At 51.2% G+C, this 15,000-nt stretch overlaps 26 non-coding genes and 1 pseudogene across 26 annotated transcripts; 21 read left to right on the top strand and 6 right to left on the bottom strand.

Moving 5' to 3' along the window:
• The first annotated feature begins 394 nt into the window (after window positions 1-394).
• LOC131454403 (U1 spliceosomal RNA) lies at window positions 395-558 on the top strand. Its single transcript, XR_009239070.1, has one exon. It is a non-coding gene; the product is annotated as a U1 spliceosomal RNA (small nuclear RNA).
• A 625-nt stretch (window positions 559-1,183) lies between these two features.
• LOC131454063 (U5 spliceosomal RNA) lies at window positions 1,184-1,296 on the top strand. The gene has a single exon (XR_009238743.1). It is a non-coding gene; the product is annotated as a U5 spliceosomal RNA (small nuclear RNA).
• Window positions 1,297-1,475: 179 nt separating this feature from the next.
• On the top strand, window positions 1,476-1,668 carry LOC131454485 (U2 spliceosomal RNA). The gene has a single exon (XR_009239147.1). It is a non-coding gene; the product is annotated as a U2 spliceosomal RNA (small nuclear RNA).
• Window positions 1,669-1,799: 131 nt separating this feature from the next.
• On the bottom strand, window positions 1,800-1,918 carry LOC131454226 (5S ribosomal RNA). The gene has a single exon (XR_009238897.1). It is a non-coding gene; the product is annotated as a 5S ribosomal RNA (ribosomal RNA).
• Window positions 1,919-2,320: 402 nt separating this feature from the next.
• LOC131454404 (U1 spliceosomal RNA) lies at window positions 2,321-2,484 on the top strand. Its single transcript, XR_009239071.1, has one exon. It is a non-coding gene; the product is annotated as a U1 spliceosomal RNA (small nuclear RNA).
• Window positions 2,485-3,109: 625 nt separating this feature from the next.
• Window positions 3,110-3,222, top strand: LOC131454064 (U5 spliceosomal RNA). Its single transcript, XR_009238744.1, has one exon. It is a non-coding gene; the product is annotated as a U5 spliceosomal RNA (small nuclear RNA).
• A 179-nt stretch (window positions 3,223-3,401) lies between these two features.
• LOC131453887 (U2 spliceosomal RNA) lies at window positions 3,402-3,568 on the top strand (annotated as a pseudogene).
• Window positions 3,569-3,699: 131 nt separating this feature from the next.
• On the bottom strand, window positions 3,700-3,818 carry LOC131454227 (5S ribosomal RNA). Its single transcript, XR_009238898.1, has one exon. It is a non-coding gene; the product is annotated as a 5S ribosomal RNA (ribosomal RNA).
• Window positions 3,819-4,220: 402 nt separating this feature from the next.
• On the top strand, window positions 4,221-4,384 carry LOC131454405 (U1 spliceosomal RNA). Its single transcript, XR_009239072.1, has one exon. It is a non-coding gene; the product is annotated as a U1 spliceosomal RNA (small nuclear RNA).
• A 625-nt stretch (window positions 4,385-5,009) lies between these two features.
• Window positions 5,010-5,122, top strand: LOC131453908 (U5 spliceosomal RNA). Its single transcript, XR_009238596.1, has one exon. It is a non-coding gene; the product is annotated as a U5 spliceosomal RNA (small nuclear RNA).
• Window positions 5,123-5,301: 179 nt separating this feature from the next.
• Window positions 5,302-5,494, top strand: LOC131453814 (U2 spliceosomal RNA). Its single transcript, XR_009238506.1, has one exon. It is a non-coding gene; the product is annotated as a U2 spliceosomal RNA (small nuclear RNA).
• Window positions 5,495-5,643: 149 nt separating this feature from the next.
• LOC131454400 (5S ribosomal RNA) lies at window positions 5,644-5,762 on the bottom strand. The gene has a single exon (XR_009239068.1). It is a non-coding gene; the product is annotated as a 5S ribosomal RNA (ribosomal RNA).
• A 1,244-nt stretch (window positions 5,763-7,006) lies between these two features.
• Window positions 7,007-7,162, top strand: LOC131454463 (U1 spliceosomal RNA). The gene has a single exon (XR_009239126.1). It is a non-coding gene; the product is annotated as a U1 spliceosomal RNA (small nuclear RNA).
• Window positions 7,163-7,787: 625 nt separating this feature from the next.
• Window positions 7,788-7,900, top strand: LOC131453909 (U5 spliceosomal RNA). Its single transcript, XR_009238597.1, has one exon. It is a non-coding gene; the product is annotated as a U5 spliceosomal RNA (small nuclear RNA).
• Window positions 7,901-8,079: 179 nt separating this feature from the next.
• On the top strand, window positions 8,080-8,272 carry LOC131454486 (U2 spliceosomal RNA). The gene has a single exon (XR_009239148.1). It is a non-coding gene; the product is annotated as a U2 spliceosomal RNA (small nuclear RNA).
• Window positions 8,273-8,403: 131 nt separating this feature from the next.
• Window positions 8,404-8,522, bottom strand: LOC131454228 (5S ribosomal RNA). Its single transcript, XR_009238899.1, has one exon. It is a non-coding gene; the product is annotated as a 5S ribosomal RNA (ribosomal RNA).
• A 402-nt stretch (window positions 8,523-8,924) lies between these two features.
• LOC131454288 (U1 spliceosomal RNA) lies at window positions 8,925-9,088 on the top strand. The gene has a single exon (XR_009238959.1). It is a non-coding gene; the product is annotated as a U1 spliceosomal RNA (small nuclear RNA).
• A 625-nt stretch (window positions 9,089-9,713) lies between these two features.
• LOC131453910 (U5 spliceosomal RNA) lies at window positions 9,714-9,826 on the top strand. Its single transcript, XR_009238598.1, has one exon. It is a non-coding gene; the product is annotated as a U5 spliceosomal RNA (small nuclear RNA).
• A 179-nt stretch (window positions 9,827-10,005) lies between these two features.
• Window positions 10,006-10,198, top strand: LOC131453816 (U2 spliceosomal RNA). The gene has a single exon (XR_009238508.1). It is a non-coding gene; the product is annotated as a U2 spliceosomal RNA (small nuclear RNA).
• A 149-nt stretch (window positions 10,199-10,347) lies between these two features.
• Window positions 10,348-10,466, bottom strand: LOC131454412 (5S ribosomal RNA). Its single transcript, XR_009239079.1, has one exon. It is a non-coding gene; the product is annotated as a 5S ribosomal RNA (ribosomal RNA).
• Window positions 10,467-11,710: 1,244 nt separating this feature from the next.
• Window positions 11,711-11,866, top strand: LOC131454464 (U1 spliceosomal RNA). Its single transcript, XR_009239127.1, has one exon. It is a non-coding gene; the product is annotated as a U1 spliceosomal RNA (small nuclear RNA).
• Window positions 11,867-12,492: 626 nt separating this feature from the next.
• On the top strand, window positions 12,493-12,605 carry LOC131454065 (U5 spliceosomal RNA). Its single transcript, XR_009238745.1, has one exon. It is a non-coding gene; the product is annotated as a U5 spliceosomal RNA (small nuclear RNA).
• A 179-nt stretch (window positions 12,606-12,784) lies between these two features.
• On the top strand, window positions 12,785-12,977 carry LOC131453810 (U2 spliceosomal RNA). Its single transcript, XR_009238502.1, has one exon. It is a non-coding gene; the product is annotated as a U2 spliceosomal RNA (small nuclear RNA).
• A 131-nt stretch (window positions 12,978-13,108) lies between these two features.
• On the bottom strand, window positions 13,109-13,227 carry LOC131454232 (5S ribosomal RNA). Its single transcript, XR_009238903.1, has one exon. It is a non-coding gene; the product is annotated as a 5S ribosomal RNA (ribosomal RNA).
• Window positions 13,228-13,629: 402 nt separating this feature from the next.
• LOC131454289 (U1 spliceosomal RNA) lies at window positions 13,630-13,793 on the top strand. Its single transcript, XR_009238960.1, has one exon. It is a non-coding gene; the product is annotated as a U1 spliceosomal RNA (small nuclear RNA).
• A 626-nt stretch (window positions 13,794-14,419) lies between these two features.
• Window positions 14,420-14,532, top strand: LOC131454084 (U5 spliceosomal RNA). The gene has a single exon (XR_009238764.1). It is a non-coding gene; the product is annotated as a U5 spliceosomal RNA (small nuclear RNA).
• Window positions 14,533-14,711: 179 nt separating this feature from the next.
• Window positions 14,712-14,904, top strand: LOC131454487 (U2 spliceosomal RNA). The gene has a single exon (XR_009239149.1). It is a non-coding gene; the product is annotated as a U2 spliceosomal RNA (small nuclear RNA).
• The last annotated feature ends 96 nt before the right edge of the window (window positions 14,905-15,000 follow it).

Genomic DNA, 15,000 nt, shown 5'->3' on the forward strand with positions numbered 1-15,000 from the left:
AGGTGACACAGACTCCTTTTATAGACCAGGCAAGGCCCCCTGCTCGTGGAGGGGCTCAAAAGTCAGCCTTCCGAACACACTGCACTTGAGCCTTTATCGCCACTACCTGCTACACTCTATTCCAGTATTTGGAAGCTACACCGAGATGGGTAAGCTGCTGTTGGTGCCGTCAGGTCCAGTTGTTGCTGAATCTATAGGAAATGACAGCCAGGTATGCCAGTGAAAAGGTCGAGTGTTTCCTCTCCAATGTGTGCTGGAGGTTGAAGTTGAACACAGCACAGCATCAACGAGCACCTGAGTCAAGGCATTGGACTCTGGGACTATCCATTTCCTGCACCGTCGGCCAAAGAGCTGTGTCTGGGAACAGCCACCCAGTGCTGGGCAAGTACACCTCATACTTACCTGGCAGGGGAGACACCATGATCAAGAAGGTGGTTCACCCAGGGCGAGGCTCAGCCATTGCACTCTGGTTGTGCTGACCCCTGCAAATTCCCCAAACATGGGAATCTTGACTGCATAATTTTTGCTGGTGGGGTACTGCGTCCGCGCTCTCCCCCGATGACGTAGTTGTAAGCAAAGGTCAGCCGCCCAAAGTTCCGCCTTGTGTGCCCATCTCCAGGCTTCTCACGTGCTCGCAGAGCGACATCCCCAGTCTTTCCAAGTTGCTGGGAATGGGATGGTTGTGGGTGTTGTCTTTTAGCTCTAAGGAAATGTCATGCTCCCTTTCCCGGCTCTTTGTAGGAGAACTGGGTGATGGAGATGGATCCATGGCCATCATGCCAAGGGTTAATACTTTGGCGCTTGTTCCGTCCACTCCTGTACATTGACCTGATATTGAAGCGATGCCAGGAGCAGCTCACCATTTCAGAAGCCCGGAGGAGCTGGGAAACGGCCCGGCAGTTTGTACTGCTCGGTGTGACACAGAGCTGCTTTGCTCATGCACTCACATCTACCACTAAACCTTGGAGGTGTGCCACAGCCTCAGCGATTGATAGAAAACTGCAGCACACAACCAACAGTAAGAATGCGCTTCCAAACATGCAGTCAAATGTGGGCGGTTGATTGGCCGGCAAACCAAAAACGTTGAAGAAAGGCTGTCCCAAGGTGGCCGGCCGGGCCGACCGAGACTGTGGTGACTCCGGCGGATAGACTCCTTGGCTGCCCTCAAGGAGAGGGGCTATGTCGACTCTGTTTTTTCTTCAAAATGCACAAGTCTTTCGCCTTTTACTAAAGACTTCCGTGGAGAGGAACGTCCGAGAGTTTAAGTTATTTTTGGTGGGCTTTGCTGTATGGCTGCGCCCTTTGAGTGTGTCAAATGTCAAGCAGCTGTCCGTCACGGCTCAGAGGTGCGCTTAGATCACCTGGGGGCGGAGGTGATCGGCAGCAGCCTTTGTTATGCGCACTTCAGAAACATGGCACCACAACAAGTAACTTGTGCGCCAAGATCTTGAGTTGGCCCCAGACACTGGCGGGCCATCGCTTCTCGGCCTTTTGGCTAAGATCAAGTGTAGTATCTGTTCTTATCAGTTTAATATCTGATATGTCCTCTATATGGGGATTAAATATTAAATGCATTTTTGAGCATTGGGCGGTGAAACCTGGGGCTTGCTCTCTTCACTCCTTGCATTGACCTGGTATTGCAGTGCCACCAGGAACGGTGCACCGTTCTCTTTTTTTCTGTGAAAACCAAAGCAAGGCTGAAACTGGAAGGACATTAACGTGTGCCCGTGCGTCAACGTGATTGCAAGCCCACGTTTCTTGTAAGGAAGCAGCAGTGTAAAAGCGTGCTGCAGTGTAAAAGCTTACAGCACCTGGTAATCCCAGGCAGTCTCCCATCCAAGTACTAACCAGGCCCGACCCTGCTTAGCTTCCGAGATCAGACGAGATCGGGCGTGCTCAGGGTGGTGTGGCCGTAAGCCGACGGGCAGGTGACACAGACTCCTTTTATAGACCAGGCAAGGCCCCCTGCTCGTGGAGGGGCTCAAAAGTCAGCCTTCCGAACACACTGCACTTGAGCCTTTATCGCCACTACCTGCTACACTCTATTCCAGTATTTGGAAGCTACACCGAGATGGGTAAGCTGCTGTTGGTGCCGTCAGGTCCAGTTGTTGCTGAATCTATAGGAAATGACAGCCAGGTATGCCAGTGAAAAGGTCGAGTGTTTCCTCTCCAATGTGTGCTGGAGGTTGAAGTTGAACACAGCACAGCATCAACGAGCACCTGAGTCAAGGCATTGGACTCTGGGACTATCCATTTCCTGCACCGTCGGCCAAAGAGCTGTGTCTGGGAACAGCCACCCAGTGCTGGGCAAGTACACCTCATACTTACCTGGCAGGGGAGACACCATGATCAAGAAGGTGGTTCACCCAGGGCGAGGCTCAGCCATTGCACTCTGGTTGTGCTGACCCCTGCAAATTCCCCAAACATGGGAATCTTGACTGCATAATTTTTGCTGGTGGGGTACTGCGTCCGCGCTCTCCCCCGATGACGTAGTTGTAAGCAAAGGTCAGCCGCCCAAAGTTCCGCCTTGTGTGCCCATCTCCAGGCTTCTCACGTGCTCGCAGAGCGACATCCCCAGTCTTTCCAAGTTGCTGGGAATGGGATGGTTGTGGGTGTTGTCTTTTAGCTCTAAGGAAATGTCATGCTCCCTTTCCCGGCTCTTTGTAGGAGAACTGGGTGATGGAGATGGATCCATGGCCATCATGCCAAGGGTTAATACTTTGGCGCTTGTTCCGTCCACTCCTGTACATTGACCTGATATTGAAGCGATGCCAGGAGCAGCTCACCATTTCAGAAGCCCGGAGGAGCTGGGAAACGGCCCGGCAGTTTGTACTGCTCGGTGTGACACAGAGCTGCTTTGCTCATGCACTCACATCTACCACTAAACCTTGGAGGTGTGCCACAGCCTCAGCGATTGATAGAAAACTGCAGCACACAACCAACAGTAAGAATGCGCTTCCAAACATGCAGTCAAATGTGGGCGGTTGATTGGCCGGCAAACCAAAAACGTTGAAGAAAGGCTGTCCCAAGGTGGCCGGCCGGGCCGACCGAGACTGTGGTGACTCCGGCGGATAGACTCCTTGGCTGCCCTCAAGGAGAGGGGCTATGTCGACTCTGTTTTTTCTTCAAAATGCACAAGTCTTTCGCCTTTTACTAAAGACTTCCGTGGAGAGGAACGTCCGAGAGTTTAAGTTATTTTTGGTGGGCTTTGCTGTATGGCTGCGCCCTTTGAGTGTGTCAAATGTCAAGCAGCTGTCCGTCACGGCTCAGAGGTGCGCTTAGATCACCTGGGGGCGGAGGTGATCGGCAGCAGCCTTTGTTATGCGCACTTCAGAAACATGGCACCACAACAAGTAACTTGTGCGCCAAGATCTTGAGTTGGCCCCAGACACTGGCGGGCCATCGCTTCTCGGCCTTTTGGCTAAGATCAAGTGTAGTATCTGTTCTTATCAGTTTAATATCTGATATGTCCTCTATATGGGGATTAAATATTAAATGCATTTTAATGCTCTCTTCACTCCTTGCATTGACCTGGTATTGCAGTGCCACCAGGAACGGTGCACCGTTCTCTTTTTTTCTGTGAAAACCAAAGCAAGGCTGAAACTGGAAGGACATTAACGTGTGCCCGTGCGTCAACGTGATTGCAAGCCCACGTTTCTTGTAAGGAAGCAGCAGTGTAAAAGCGTGCTGCAGTGTAAAAGCTTACAGCACCTGGTAATCCCAGGCAGTCTCCCATCCAAGTACTAACCAGGCCCGACCCTGCTTAGCTTCCGAGATCAGACGAGATCGGGCGTGCTCAGGGTGGTGTGGCCGTAAGCCGACGGGCAGGTGACACAGACTCCTTTTATAGACCAGGCAAGGCCCCCTGCTCGTGGAGGGGCTCAAAAGTCAGCCTTCCGAACACACTGCACTTGAGCCTTTATCGCCACTACCTGCTACACTCTATTCCAGTATTTGGAAGCTACACCGAGATGGGTAAGCTGCTGTTGGTGCCGTCAGGTCCAGTTGTTGCTGAATCTATAGGAAATGACAGCCAGGTATGCCAGTGAAAAGGTCGAGTGTTTCCTCTCCAATGTGTGCTGGAGGTTGAAGTTGAACACAGCACAGCATCAACGAGCACCTGAGTCAAGGCATTGGACTCTGGGACTATCCATTTCCTGCACCGTCGGCCAAAGAGCTGTGTCTGGGAACAGCCACCCAGTGCTGGGCAAGTACACCTCATACTTACCTGGCAGGGGAGACACCATGATCAAGAAGGTGGTTCACCCAGGGCGAGGCTCAGCCATTGCACTCTGGTTGTGCTGACCCCTGCAAATTCCCCAAACATGGGAATCTTGACTGCATAATTTTTGCTGGTGGGGTACTGCGTCCGCGCTCTCCCCCGATGACGTAGTTGTAAGCAAAGGTCAGCCGCCCAAAGTTCCGCCTTGTGTGCCCATCTCCAGGCTTCTCACGTGCTCGCAGAGCGACATCCCCAGTCTTTCCAAGTTGCTGGGAATGGGATGGTTGTGGGTGTTGTCTTTTAGCTCTAAGGAAATGTCATGCTCCCTTTCCCGGCTCTTTGTAGGAGAACTGGGTGATGGAGATGGATCCATGGCCATCATGCCAAGGGTTAATACTTTGGCGCTTGTTCCGTCCACTCCTGTACATTGACCTGATATTGAAGCGATGCCAGGAGCAGCTCACCATTTCAGAAGCCCGGAGGAGCTGGGAAACGGCCCGGCAGTTTGTACTGCTCGGTGTGACACAGAGCTGCTTTGCTCATGCACTCACATCTACCACTAAACCTTGGAGGTGTGCCACAGCCTCAGCGATTGATAGAAAACTGCAGCACACAACCAACAGTAAGAATGCGCTTCCAAACATGCAGTCAAATGTGGGCGGTTGATTGGCCGGCAAACCAAAAACGTTGAAGAAAGGCTGTCCCAAGGTGGCCGGCCGGGCCGACCGAGACTGTGGTGACTCCGGCGGATAGACTCCTTGGCTGCTCTCGAGGAGAGGGGCTATGTCGACTCTGGTTTTTCTTCAAAATGCACAAGTCTTTCGCCTTTTACTAAAGACTTCCGTGGAGAGGAACGTCCGAGAGTTTAAGTTATTTTTGGTGGGCTTTGCTGTATGGCTGCGCCCTTTGAGTGTGTCAAATGTCAAGCAGCTGTCCGTCACGGCTCAGAGGTGCGCTTAGATCACCTGGGGGCGGAGGTGATCGGCAGCAGCCTTTGTTATGCGCACTTCAGAAACATGGCACCACAACAAGTAACTTGTGCGCCAAGATCTTGAGTTGGCCCCAGACACTGGCGGGCCATCGCTTCTCGGCCTTTTGGCTAAGATCAAGTGTAGTATCTGTTCTTATCAGTTTAATATCTGATATGTCCTCTTTATGGGGATTAAATATTAAATGCATTTTTGAGCATTGGGCGGTGAAACCTGGGGCTTGCTCTCTTCACTCCTTGCATTGACCTGGTATTGCAGTGCCACCAGGAACGGTGCACCGTTCTCTTTTTTTCTGTGAAAACCAAAGCAAGGCTGAAACTGGAAGGACATTAACGTGTGCCCGTGCGTCAACGTAATTGCAAGCCCACGTTTCTTGTAAGGAAGCAGCAGTGTCAAAGCGTGCTGCAGTGTAAAAGTGTGCTGCAGTGTAAAAGCTTACAGCACCTGGTATTCCCAGGCAGTCTCCCATCCAAGTACTAACCAGGCCCGACCCTGCTTAGCTTCCGAGATCAGACGAGATCGGGCGTGCTCAGGGTGGTGTGGCCGTAAGCCGACGGGCAGGTGACACAGACTCCTTTTATAGACCAGGCAAGGCCCCCTGCTCGTGGAGGGGCTCAAAAGTCAGCCTTCCGAACACACTGCACTTGAGCCTTTATCGCCACTACCTGCTACACTCTATTCCAGTATTTGGAAGCTACACCGAGATGGGTAAGCTGCTGTTGGTGCCGTCAGGTCCAGTTGTTGCTGAATCTATAGGAAATGACAGCCAGGTATGCCAGTGAAAAGGTCGAGTGTTTCCTCTCCAATGTGTGCTGGAGGTTGAAGTTGAACACAGCACAGCATTAACGAGCACCTGAGTCAAGGCATTGGACTCTGGGACTATCCATTTCCTGCACCGTCGGCCAAAGAGCTGTGTCTGGGAACAGCCACCCAGTGCTGGGCAAGTACACCTCATACTTACCTGGCAGGGGAGACACCATGATCAAGAAGTAGTGATGGTGAGATGAAGCCTCATGAGGCATTGAACCACTTGAGCCAATTGGTTCGAGAACGGGTTCATTTCTCGAAGCTTCATGTGCACACGAAACCACCTACTGGCCAAGTGTATAATCACAGGCAGCTGTATCTGAACCACATAATGTGTGATGAATTGAATTGTTGTGTCTGTTAGAAATGACTATGAATTACAAAAAATGTATGACCAAATAATTTCTGTTTAATACATTGTTTGAATGTATTGTGTGTGTATATCTTCCCAAAATGGTAATATCATAATATGGCAGGTTGTGCAATGTTTTTTCTGAAAATGGCATGGGTGTAATCAGGCAGAGGACAATGAAAGTCCTTGTGGAACTAGGAAAAGGGCACAGATTATGCTTGTGTAACTTGGACAATGATGAGCCTCGCTGGCTCCATCCTATATCACCTATCCTACTCTCCTCACTCTCCTAAATCTCTCTCTCTCCCTCTCTCCCTCTCTCCCTAAACTCTCCAAACTATCTCCAAACTATATAAACGCTATCCAAACTGTAGTATCCAAACTCTCCAAACTATCCAAACTCTCAACTGACCGCAACTCTCCTTCAAAAACATTTTGAATGGAGCCTGAGGGGTCTATATAGCTGTAAAACCTCGCGCAAAATCTGAACCACTTCACGAAGCAATCACGTGGTACAGCCGGGCAGCGAGGCTTCGGACGTCATCATTTTTGGCTCCTCCCCTAAATGAAGCAAGCCTCGATACGCGCATCGCGGAAACGCCCCCTCCCCTACTCGGCACACGCTTCGAAGCCTCGAAACGGAACGTCACATCACTATCAAGAAGGTGGTTCACCCAGGGCGAGGCTCAGCCATTGCACTCTGGTTGTGCTGACCCCTGCAAATTCCCCAAACGTGGGAATCTTGACTGCATAATTTTTGCTGGTGGGGTACTGCGTCCGCGCTCTCCCCCGATGACGTAGTTGTAAGCAAAGGTCAGCCGCCCAAAGTTCCGCCCCGGTGCCCATCTCCAGGCTTCTCACGTGCTCGCAGAGCGACATCCCCAGTCTTTCCAAGTTGCTGGGAATGGGATGGTTGTGGGTGTTGTCTTTTAGCTCTAAGGAAATGTCATGCTCCCTTTCCCGGCTCTTTGTAGGAGAACTGGATTGATGGAGATGGATCCATGGCCATCATGCCAAGGGTTAATACTTTGGCGCTTGTTCCGTCCACTCCTGTACATTGACCTGATATTGAAGCGATGCCAGGAGCAGCTCACCATTTCAGAAGCCCGGAGGAGCTGGGAAACGGCCCGGCAGTTTGTACTGCTCGGTGTGACACAGAGCTGCTTTGCTCATGCACTCACATCTACCACTAAACCTTGGAGGTGTGCCACAGCCTCAGCGATTGATAGAAAACTGCAGCACACAACCAACAGTAAGAATGCACTTCCAAACATGCAGTCAAATGTGGGCGGTTGATTGGCCGGCAAACCAAAAACGTTGAAGAAAGGCTGTCCCAAGGTGGCCGGCCGGGCCGACCGAGTTTGTGGTGACTCCGGCGGATAGACTCCTTGGCTGCTCTCAAGGAGAGGGGCTATGTCGACTCTGGTTTTTCTTCAAAATGCACAAGTCTTTCGCCTTTTACTAAAGACTTCCGTGGAGAGGAACGTCCGAGAGTTTAAGTTATTTTTGGTGGGCTTTGCTGTATGGCTGCGCCCTTTGAGTGTGTCAAATGTCAAGCAGCTGTCCGTCACGGCTCAGAGGTGCGCTTAGATCACCTGGGGGCGGAGGTGATCGGCAGCAGCCTTTGTTATGCGCACTTCAGAAACATGGCACCACAACAAGTAACTTGTGCGCCAAGATCTTGAGTTGGCCCCAGACACTGGCGGGCCATCGCTTCTCGGCCTTTTGGCTAAGATCAAGTGTAGTATCTGTTCTTATCAGTTTAATATCTGATATGTCCTCTATATGGGGATTAAATATTAAATGCATTTTTGAGCATTGGGCGGTGAAACCTGGGGCTTGCTCTCTTCACTCCTTGCATTGACCTGGTATTGCAGTGCCACCAGGAACGGTGCACCGTTCTCTTTTTTTCTGTGAAAACCAAAGCAAGGCTGAAACTGGAAGGACATTAACGTGTGCCCGTGCGTCAACGTGATTGCAAGCCCACGTTTCTTGTAAGGAAGCAGCAGTGTAAAAGCGTGCTGCAGTGTAAAAGCTTACAGCACCTGGTAATCCCAGGCAGTCTCCCATCCAAGTACTAACCAGGCCCGACCCTGCTTAGCTTCCGAGATCAGACGAGATCGGGCGTGCTCAGGGTGGTGTGGCCGTAAGCCGACGGGCAGGTGACACAGACTCCTTTTATAGACCAGGCAAGGCCCCCTGCTCGTGGAGGGGCTCAAAAGTCAGCCTTCCGAACACACTGCACTTGAGCCTTTATCGCCACTACCTGCTACACTCTATTCCAGTATTTGGAAGCTACACCGAGATGGGTAAGCTGCTGTTGGTGCCGTCAGGTCCAGTTGTTGCTGAATCTATAGGAAATGACAGCCAGGTATGCCAGTGAAAAGGTCGAGTGTTTCCTCTCCAATGTGTGCTGGAGGTTGAAGTTGAACACAGCACAGCATCAACGAGCACCTGAGTCAAGGCATTGGACTCTGGGACTATCCATTTCCTGCACCGTCGGCCAAAGAGCTGTGTCTGGGAACAGCCACCCAGTGCTGGGCAAGTACACCTCATACTTACCTGGCAGGGGAGACACCATGATCAAGAAGGTGGTTCACCCAGGGCGAGGCTCAGCCATTGCACTCTGGTTGTGCTGACCCCTGCAAATTCCCCAAACGTGGGAATCTTGACTGCATAATTTTTGCTGGTGGGGTACTGCGTCCGCGCTCTCCCCCGATGACGTAGTTGTAAGCAAAGGTCAGCCGCCCAAAGTTCCGCCTTGTGTGCCCATCTCCAGGCTTCTCACGTGCTCGCAGAGCGACATCCCCAGTCTTTCCAAGTTGCTGGGAATGGGATGGTTGTGGGTGTTGTCTTTTAGCTCTAAGGAAATGTCATGCTCCCTTTCCCGGCTCTTTGTAGGAGAACTGGGTGATGGAGATGGATCCATGGCCATCATGCCAAGGGTTAATACTTTGGCGCTTGTTCCGTCCACTCCTGTACATTGACCTGATATTGAAGCGATGCCAGGAGCAGCTCACCATTTCAGAAGCCCGGAGGAGCTGGGAAACGGCCCGGCAGTTTGTACTGCTCGGTGTGACACAGAGCTGCTTTGCTCATGCACTCACATCTACCACTAAACCTTGGAGGTGTGCCACAGCCTCAGCGATTGATAGAAAACTGCAGCACACAACCAACAGTAAGAATGCGCTTCCAAACATGCAGTCAAATGTGGGCGGTTGATTGGCCGGCAAACCAAAAACGTTGAAGAAAGGCTGTCCCAAGGTGGCCGGCCGGGCCGACCGAGACTGTGGTGACTCCGGCGGATAGACTCCTTGGCTGCTCTCGAGGAGAGGGGCTATGTCGACTCTGGTTTTTCTTCAAAATGCACAAGTCTTTCGCCTTTTACTAAAGACTTCCGTGGAGAGGAACGTCCGAGAGTTTAAGTTATTTTTGGTGGGCTTTGCTGTATGGCTGCGCCCTTTGAGTGTGTCAAATGTCAAGCAGCTGTCCGTCACGGCTCAGAGGTGCGCTTAGATCACCTGGGGGCGGAGGTGATCGGCAGCAGCCTTTGTTATGCGCACTTCAGAAACATGGCACCACAACAAGTAACTTGTGCGCCAAGATCTTGAGTTGGCCCCAGACACTGGCGGGCCATCGCTTCTCGGCCTTTTGGCTAAGATCAAGTGTAGTATCTGTTCTTATCAGTTTAATATCTGATATGTCCTCTTTATGGGGATTAAATATTAAATGCATTTTTGAGCATTGGGCGGTGAAACCTGGGGCTTGCTCTCTTCACTCCTTGCATTGACCTGGTATTGCAGTGCCACCAGGAACGGTGCACCGTTCTCTTTTTTTCTGTGAAAACCAAAGCAAGGCTGAAACTGGAAGGACATTAACGTGTGCCCGTGCGTCAACGTAATTGCAAGCCCACGTTTCTTGTAAGGAAGCAGCAGTGTCAAAGCGTGCTGCAGTGTAAAAGTGTGCTGCAGTGTAAAAGCTTACAGCACCTGGTATTCCCAGGCAGTCTCCCATCCAAGTACTAACCAGGCCCGACCCTGCTTAGCTTCCGAGATCAGACGAGATCGGGCGTGCTCAGGGTGGTGTGGCCGTAAGCCGACGGGCAGGTGACACAGACTCCTTTTATAGACCAGGCAAGGCCCCCTGCTCGTGGAGGGGCTCAAAAGTCAGCCTTCCGAACACACTGCACTTGAGCCTTTATCGCCACTACCTGCTACACTCTATTCCAGTATTTGGAAGCTACACCGAGATGGGTAAGCTGCTGTTGGTGCCGTCAGGTCTAGTTGTTGCTGAATCTATAGGAAATGACAGCCAGGTATGCCAGTGAAAAGGTCGAGTGTTTCCTCTCCAATGTGTGCTGGAGGTTGAAGTTGAACACAGCACAGCATTAACGAGCACCTGAGTCAAGGCATTGGACTCTGGGACTATCCATTTCCTGCACCGTCGGCCAAAGAGCTGTGTCTGGGAACAGCCACCCAGTGCTGGGCAAGTACACCTCATACTTACCTGGCAGGGGAGACACCATGATCAAGAAGTAGTGATGGTGAGATGAAGCCTCATGAGGCATTGAACCACTTGAGCCAATTGGTTCGAGAACGGGTTCATTTCTCGAAGCTCCATGTGCACACGAAACCACCTACTGGCCAAGTGTATAATCACAGGCAGCTGTATCTGAACCACATAATGTGTGATGAATTGAATTGTTGTGTCTGTTAGAAATGACTATGAATTACAAAAAATGTATGACCAAATAATTTCTGTTTAATACATTGTTTGAATGTATTGTGTGTGTATATCTTCCCAAAATGGTAATATCATAATATGGCAGGTTGTGCAATGTTTTTTCTGAAAATGGCATGGGTGTAATCAGGCAGAGGACAATGAAAGTCCTTGTGGAACTAGGAAAAGGGCACAGATTATGCTTGTGTAACTTGGACAATGATGAGCCTCGCTGGCTCCATCCTATATCACCTATCCTACTCTCCTCACTCTCCTAAATCTCTCTCTCTCCCTCTCTCCCTCTCTCCCTAAACTCTCCAAACTATCTCCAACCTATATAAACGCTATCCAAACTGTAGTATCCAAACTCTCCAAACTATCCAAACTCTCAACTGACCGCAACTCTCCTTCAAAAACATTTTGAATGGAGCCTGAGGGGTCTATATAGCTGTAAAACCTCGCGCAAAATCTGAACCACTTCACGAAGCAATCACGTGGTACAGCCGGGCAGCGAGGCTTCGGACGTCATCATTTTTGGCTCCTCCCCTAAATGAAGCAAGCCTCGATACGCGCATCGCGGAAACGCCCCCTCCCCTACTCGGCACACGCTTCGAAGCCTCGAAACGGAACGTCACATCACTATCAAGAAGGTGGTTCACCCAGGGCGAGGCTCAGCCATTGCACTCTGGTTGTGCTGACCCCTGCAAATTCCCCAAACGTGGGAATCTTGACTGCATAATTTTTGCTGGTGGGGTACTGCGTCCGCGCTCTCCCCCGATGACGTAGTTGTAAGCAAAGGTCAGCCGCCCAAAGTTCCGCCTTGTGTGCCCATCTCCAGGCTTCTCACGTGCTCGCAGAGCGACATCCCCAGTCTTTCCAAGTTGCTGGGAATGGGATGGTTGTGGGTGTTGTCTTTTAGCTCTAAGGAAATGTCATGCTCCCTTTCCCGGCTCTTTGTAGGAGAACTGGATTGATGGAGATGGATCCATGGCCATCATGCCAAGGGTTAATACTTTGGCGCTTGTTCCGTCCACTCCTGTACATTGACCTGATATTGAAGCGATGCCAGGAGCAGCTCACCATTTCAGAAGCCCGGAGGAGCTGGGAAACGGCCCGGCAGTTTGTACTGCTCGGTGTGACACAGAGCTGCTTTGCTCATGCACTCACATCTACCACTAAACCTTGGAGGTGTGCCACAGCCTCAGCGATTGATAGAAAACTGCAGCACACAACCAACAGTAAGAATGCGCTTCCAAACATGCAGTCAAATGTGGGCGGTTGATTGGCCGGCAAACCAAAAACGTTGAAGAAAGGCTGTCCCAAGGTGGCCGGCCGGGCCGACCGAGACTGTGGTGACTCCGGCGGATAGACTCCTTGGCTGCTCTCAAGGAGAGGGGCTATGTCGACTCTGTTTTTTCTTCAAAATGCACAAGTCTTTCGCCTTTTACTAAAGACTTCCGTGGAGAGGAACGTCCGAGAGTTTAAGTTATTTTTGGTGGGCTTTGCTGTATGGCTGCGCCCTTTGAGTGTGTCAAATGTCAAGCAGCTGTCCGTCACGGCTCAGAGGTGCGCTTAGATCACCTGGGGGCGGAGGTGATCGGCAGCAGCCTTTGTTATGCGCACTTCAGAAACATGGCACCACAACAAGTAACTTGTGCGCCAAGATCTTGAGTTGGCCCCAGACACTGGCGGGCCATCGCTTCTCGGCCTTTTGGCTAAGATCAAGTGTAGTATCTGTTCTTATCAGTTTAATATCTGATATGTCCTCTTTATGGGGATTAAATATTAAATGCATTTTTGAGCATTGGGCGGTGAAACCTGGGGCTTGCTCTCTTCACTCCTTGCATTGACCTGGTATTGCAGTGCCACCAGGAACGGTGCACCGTTTTCTTTTTTTCTGTGAAAACCAAAGCAAGGCTGAAACTGGAAGGACATTAACGTGTGCCCGTGCGTCAACGTAATTGCAAGCCCACGTTTCTTGTAAGGAAGCAGCAGTGTAAAAGCGTGCTGCAGTGTAAAAGCTTACAGCACCTGGTATTCCCAGGCAGTCTCCCATCCAAGTACTAACCAGTCCCGACCCTGCTTAGCTTCCGAGATCAGACGAGATCGGGCGTGCTCAGGGTGGTGTGGCCGTAAGCCGACGGGCAGGTGACACAGACTCCTTTTATAGACCAGGCAAGGCCCCCTGCTCGTGGAGGGGCTCAAAAGTCAGCCTTCCGAACACACTGCACTTGAGCCTTTATCGCCACTACCTGCTACACTCTATTCCAGTATTTGGAAGCTACACCGAGATGGGTAAGCTGCTGTTGGTGCCGTCAGGTCCAGTTGTTGCTGAATCTATAGGAAATGACAGCCAGGTATGCCAGTGAAAAGGTCGAGTGTTTCCTCTCCAATGTGTGCTGGAGGTTGAAGTTGAACACAGCACAGCATTAACGAGCACCTGAGTCAAGGCATTGGACTCTGGGACTATCCATTTCCTGCACCGTCGGCCAAAGAGCTGTGTCTGGGAACAGCCACCCAGTGCTGGGCAAGTGCACCTCATACTTACCTGGCAGGGGAGACACCATGATCAAGAAGGTGGTTCACCCAGGGCGAGGCTCAGCCATTGCACTCTGGTTGTGCTGACCCCTGCAAATTCCCCAAACGTGGGAATCTTGACTGCATAATTTTTGCTGGTGGGGTACTGCGTCCGCGCTCTCCCCCGATGACGTAGTTGTAAGCAAAGGTCAGCCGCCCAAAGTTCCGCCTTGTGTGCCCATCTCCAGGCTTCTCACGTGCTCGCAGAGCGACATCCCCAGTCTTTCCAAGTTGCTGGGAATGGGATGGTTGTGGGTGTTGTCTTTTAGCTCTAAGGAAATGTCATGCTCCGTTTCCCGGCTCTTTGTAGGAGAACTGGATTGATGGAGATGGATCCATGGCCATCATGCCAAGGGTTAATACTTTGGCGCTTGTTCCGTCCACTCCTGTACATTGACCTGATATTGAAGCGATGCCAGGAGCAGCTCACCATTTCAGAAGCCCGGAGGAGCTGGGAAACGGCCCGGCAGTTTGTACTGCTCGGTGTGACACAGAGCTGCTTTGCTCATGCACTCACATCTACCACTAAACCTTGGAGGTGTGCCACAGCCTCAGCGATTGATAGAAAACTGCAGCACACAACCAACAGTAAGAATGCGCTTCCAAACATGCAGTCAAATGTGGGCGGTTGATTGGCCGGCAAACCAAAAACGTTGAAGAAAGGCTGTCCCAAGGTGGCCGGCCGGGCCGACCGAGACTGTGGTGACTCCGGCGGATAGACTCCTTGGCTGCTCTCAAGGAGAGGGGCTATGTCGACTCTGGTTTTTCTTCAAAATGCACAAGTCTTTCGCCTTTTACTAAAGACTGCCGTGGAGAGGAACGTCCGAGAGTTTAAGTTATTTTTGGTGGGCTTTGCTGTATGGCTGCGCCCTTTGAGTGTGTCAAATGTCAAGCAGCTGTCCGTCACGGCTCAGAGGTGCGCTTAGATCACCTGGGGGAGGAGGTGATCGGCAGCAGCCTTTGTTATGCGCACTTCAGAAACATGGCACCACAACAAGTAACTTGTGCGCCAAGATCTTGAGTTGGCCCCAGACACTGGCGGGCCATCGCTTCTCGGCCTTTTGGCTAAGATCAAGTGTAGTATCTGTTCTTATCAGTTTAATATCTGATATGTCCTCTATATGGGGATTAAATATTAAATGCATTTTTGAGCATTGGGCGGTGAAACCTGGGGCTTGCTCTCTTCACTCCTTGCATTGACCTGGTATTGCAGTGCCACCAGGAACGGTGCACCGTTCTCTTTTTTTCTGTGAAAACCAAAGCAAGGCTGAAACTGGAAGGACATTAACGTGTGCCCGTGCGTCAACGTAATTGCAAGCCCACGTTTCTTGTAA

This window comes from Solea solea, unplaced genomic scaffold (genome assembly GCF_958295425.1).
Source record: "Solea solea unplaced genomic scaffold, fSolSol10.1 scaffold_37, whole genome shotgun sequence".
Classification (NCBI taxonomy): domain Eukaryota; kingdom Metazoa; phylum Chordata; class Actinopteri; order Pleuronectiformes; family Soleidae; genus Solea; species Solea solea.